Source organism: Carlito syrichta, unplaced genomic scaffold, assembly GCF_000164805.1.
Source record: "Carlito syrichta isolate Samal-C Ts95f unplaced genomic scaffold, Tarsius_syrichta-2.0.1 Scaffold289807, whole genome shotgun sequence".
In the NCBI taxonomy this organism is placed as follows: domain Eukaryota; kingdom Metazoa; phylum Chordata; class Mammalia; order Primates; family Tarsiidae; genus Carlito; species Carlito syrichta.
Window position 1 is genome coordinate 4,933 of NW_007233903.1, and position 4,973 is coordinate 9,905.

At 40.2% G+C, this 4,973-nt stretch overlaps 1 pseudogene across 1 annotated transcript; it reads left to right on the forward strand.

Moving 5' to 3' along the window:
* Positions 1 to 3,530: 3,530 nt before the first annotated feature.
* Positions 3,531 to 4,772, forward strand: LOC110595332 (annotated as a pseudogene). Its single transcript, XR_002481757.1, has one exon. The product of XR_002481757.1 is annotated as a Krueppel-like factor 4 pseudogene (transcript).
* Positions 4,773 to 4,973: the final 201 nt, after the last annotated feature.

Here is a 4,973-nt window from a genome sequence, read left to right on the forward strand (position 1 = left end):
CTAAGAGATCAAGAAAGCAGCTGCAAGATCTTTCATGATCTAGCCTTTGAGGTAAATCAGTGTCACTCCTCTGCATTTTATTGGTTTCAAAGAACCAGCTCAGACTTCCTTTGCTTGCTTTGGCTGTCAGTCTGCCCTGGATGCAGTCCCACATGAGATGGTCCAGAAAACTACAGGGGAGCCAAGGTCCTAGTATCTTTTATGCAAAGTCAAGGTCAAAGATGCGTGTTTCTTGGCAAGATCCTTTTGCTTCAGGTGGTCTGCCCAGAAGCTATTCTCCATATCCCTCGGCACCTAATCCATATCGCTGAGGACAGGTTTCCCTTAGGGTTCTCATGGTTAGAGCTATCCTTCTCTCAATTTAACACTCGTAACGAGAACTGTTTTTCACCTTTTCACTGCATGACAATGTGAGTGTGTGTGTGCCTTTTTTTGCCTGCACCTTTACACTTAAAAGTCAGGTAAGTGAGCAGGTTCTTGCCCTGTGCATTCCAGCCAACTGATACTCTCCCATTCTCTCTGAAGATACAGAAATGCTATCTCAAGCCTAAATATGCATACACCAGATTTATGTCTACTTCGTCTTCACTGTAAGGCTCAAACTTGCTTGCTCTCTCTTTCACACAACCATGATGGTACACCAACCAAAAGGAAAGACCCAATGGTAATTTTTCAGCTCTTTTTTCTCCTTATTACTCTAATGGATCTCCCTTCACTATGGTGACAATTAGAACCAGGAGAGTGCCAAAAGTTCCCTGAGCTTACCCAGTCTGCAAGTCCAGATAAGCTTAATTACCAGCCATTGCCAGCATTCTAAGCAGCAGAAATTGAAGCAGCATTGAATTAATGTTGAGATTAAAATTTGAAAACTGTTCAGAAAAACCCATCAGATTTCATAGCCTGTTAGAGTGGTCTTTGTTTTGAAGAGTTTGCTTGTTATCGTATGTCATAGGTAGTTATCCTACAAAGAAATTGATAAGTGACTTACAAAAATTTACTATTTCATTAAAAAATTACCATTCCATTTCATGGAAGAGTTCCAACCTGATGGATTTTCCAATAATTTATAGAGGAGCAATTGTTGAATATAGAACTCTCATTTTGAATTGTAGAATGAATATTTGATTTGTTTTAATTATTTGCATATTAGGATGTGTATTATATTCACTTTAGCTTTTTCTTTCTTCTGCTTCTCACTCCTGGTTGAAGGACTGATGGGATGGGGTCATCACAAAGTAAAGATTGTGCTAGTCATAATAAATCATTATGTATTTATTATAGACAGTAGTTAAATGTAGGAGTCAGAGGTGTGGGACAGGTGGTAGGTTTGTTAGTATTGCAAATTATGTTCTCAAAAATCTGAAAGATTCCTCCTTCAAAAATAGACATTGAGGACTGACTATTGTCCTATAGTACTTTGAGAACCCCAGGAATGACTATAGAAGTAGATCAGATGCTTGGAGGGAGAGCCAGAAGCAGATGCCCATCGCAGGCTGGCTTTGAGTTAGCTGAAAGGGCCGTGATGAGAAAACTAAAATATTGTCCCTGAGAGAAAATGAATACTGACCACTAATAGCTTGTGTCTACAGAGCTTTCCAGGAGTTGTACAAGAAAAAAGAATCACTAATATAGTACTGTAAGACTGTTTCGTAGTGCAGAAGTTTTCTCTCTTAAATAAACATAACACGCCGGGCTCGGTGGCTCAGCCTGTAATCCTGCACCTTTGGGAGGCTGAGGTGAGTGGATTGCTGAGCCCGCGGGTTTGAGACCCGCCTGCAACTTGACGAGACCTCATCTCTACAATAAACCAAAAAACCAGCCGGGCGTGGTAGCGCATGCCTGTAATTCCGGCTACTCGGAAGGCTGAGGCGGAAGGATTGCCGGAGCCCAGCAGGTCCAGGCTGCGGTGGCCGGGAGTGGCCACTGCACTCCAGTCTGGGCGACAGAGTGAGACTCCAACTCAAGAAAAAAAGAAAAAAAAAAACATAACTCAAAGAAATCAAGGAGAAACAGTGTGTATGTGTGTGTGTGTGTGTGTGTGTGTATTTTAAACGATCACTGAGTGATCTACATTAAAGAGGCATTGTTGTGGTACCATTGGATTTGAAGTTCTGATCAACTAGTAATAAATAGTCCTTCCCATTCAATCAAAGTCCTATGGAAAGGTATCATGGAGATTTCATATAAACTTACTGTAGACAGAAAATTAAAAAAATCAACTAAATTGATTTTAAGAAGAGAGGAGAGGTATATTATAATCACTTGAAGAATTTTCCTAGTCTGTCTCTTACTTCCCCCACCTTTTAAAATATATATATATATATTCTATGGAGACATGTGAATTATGTATAGTTTGAGAAAGCTACAGAAGTGAATGACATTTCTTGAATTTCACTTTTATTGAGAACTCCTGCATCGGAAACATTAAACAGTTATAAGGTAATAGGATAATTGCTGTAGGAATATCCCTTTTTTTTTTTGAGTTAGAGTCTCACTCTGTTGCCCAGACTGGAGTGCAGTGGCCGCTCCCGGCCACCGCAACCTCGACCTGCTGGGCTCCTGCGATCCTTCCGCCTCAGCCTTCCAAGTAGCCAGAATTACAGGCATGTGCTACCACGCCTGGCTGATTTTTTTTTTTTTAATTTATTGTAGAGATGAGGTCTTCCTGCCCAGGTGGGTCTCGAACCTGCGGGCTCAGGCAATCCACTCACCTCAGCCTCCCAAATGCGCGGGATTACAGGTTGAGCCACCGAGCCCAGCTGAATATTCCATTTTCTTCTGGAGCTTTCCTTTAGTGTGTATGGATTGAACTTGGATGCTTGCACCTTCTTAGTATTTTGAGTCCTGTTAACAGGATTCTGCTAAGCAGGGTACAATGTGGGTTGCCTTAATTTTTATTACCTGTTTTCCAAAAAATTGATTTCCTTTTACATGGGAGTAAATTTACATGTGCTTAAATATTCATTATGCTTTCTGTATTTGCATAGCATCTAATTTTCAAGACATTTAATCATGTATTTGCCTATTCCCATATGTAAGCCTTTTTACAATTTTTGCTATTAAAAATAATACTGTGATGCATATACTTTTGCATAAATCTTTGTCTGCTTATCAGATTTCAATTTAGGATAGATTTCTGGAAAAGGAAACACGGAATCAAAGTGTCGTCGTTTTTCTATAGCTCTTAATATGGATTAGATAATTGAGTCTAGAAGTATGTCAATGTCTAAGTCCACCAGCTGTGACAGTGCTTATGTGATTTTACTAGCTGACACATAATATCACCTTTACAATATTCATTTTCTAGTTAGACAGGAAAAAAGAGTAACTGGTTATGAAAGGTTCAGTGTGGCAGTGATTGCTGGCTGTGAAATTAACCAGATTTATAGTTGAGAAGACTTGGGAAATTCTAGGCACAGCATCTGCTTTAAAATGGGGAAATAGGGGATTCGTAGTTCGGGCTGGGAGGGTGCTGGTTCTCCGGGGCGCACGGGAGGATGCCGACTCCGCCTTCTTCACCCCTAGAGCTCATGCCACCGGGGTCCTGCATGCCAGAGGAGCCCAAGCCAAAGGGGAAGAAGATCGTGGCCCTGGAAAAGGACCGCCACCCACACTTGTGATTACGCGGGCTGCGGCAAAACTTACACGAAGAGTTCTCATCTCAAGGCACACCTGTGAACCCACACAGGCGAGAAACCTTACCACTGTGACCGGGACGGCTGTGTGTGGAAAGCTGCCCGCTCAGATGAACTGACCAGGCACTACCGTAAACACGCCGGGCACCGCCGGTTCCAGTGCCAGAAATGCGACCGGGCGTTTTCCAGGTCGGACCTCCTTGCCTTACACACGAAGAGGCATTTTTAAATCCCAAACAGTGGATACGACCCACACTGCCAGAAGAGAATGCAGTATTTTTTAAGTTTTTCACACTGTCTTCCTGATGAAGGGAAGAGCCTAGCTGAAAAGCACTACAATCATGGTTAAGTTCCCAACTGAGTCAACTTGTGAATGGATAATCAGGAAAAATGAGAAATCCAAAAGACAAAAATCAAAGAACAGGTGGGGTCTGCGACTGGATCTTCTATCATCCCAATTCTAAATCCGACTTGAATATTCCTGGACTTACAAAACGCCAAGGGGGGGTCACTGGAAGTTGTGGATATCAGGGTATTAATTAGATCCGTGAGTTGGGGGAGGGAAGACCAGAATTCCTTTGAGTTGTGTTTTGATGCAAAATAAGTGTAAAAGATCACCTTGTATTCCCTTTGCCTTCTAAAAGCCATTATGATGTTAGAAGAAAAGGAAGAAATTCAGGTACAGAAAATGTGTTTTAATAGCCTAAATGATGGTGCTTGGTGAGTCTTGGTTCTACAGGTACCAAACGAGGAAGCCAAAGTTCTCAAACTGCTGCATACTTTGACAAGGAAAATCTATTTTTGTCTTCCGATCTACATTTATGACCTAAGTCAGGTAAATACACCTGGTTTACTTCTGTAACATTTTTATGCAGACAGTCTGTTATGCACTGTGGTTTCAGATGTGCAATAATTTGTACAATGGTTTATTCCCAAGTATGCCTTAAGCAGAACAAATGTTTTTTCTATATAGTTCCTTGCCTTAATAAATAATGTAATATAAATTTAAGCAAATTTCTATTTTGTATATTTGTAAACTACAAAGTAAAAAAATGAACATTTTGTGGAGTTTGTATTTTGCATACCCAAGGTGAGAATTGTTTAAAATAAATCTATAATATTTTATCTGAAAAAAAATACAAAATAAAAAATAAAATAAAATAAATGGGGAAATATACTTGCCTCATAAGGGTGGTGCATGGAATTGATTTTTTTTAAGGTAACTATCTAATTTAGTACCTAGTATGTAGTAAATACTCCATGAATGATCATTGTTTAAAGGATTTCTTATTTTATTGAATTATGCACATAGCATTTTGCATTATATGGCTTGTCAGT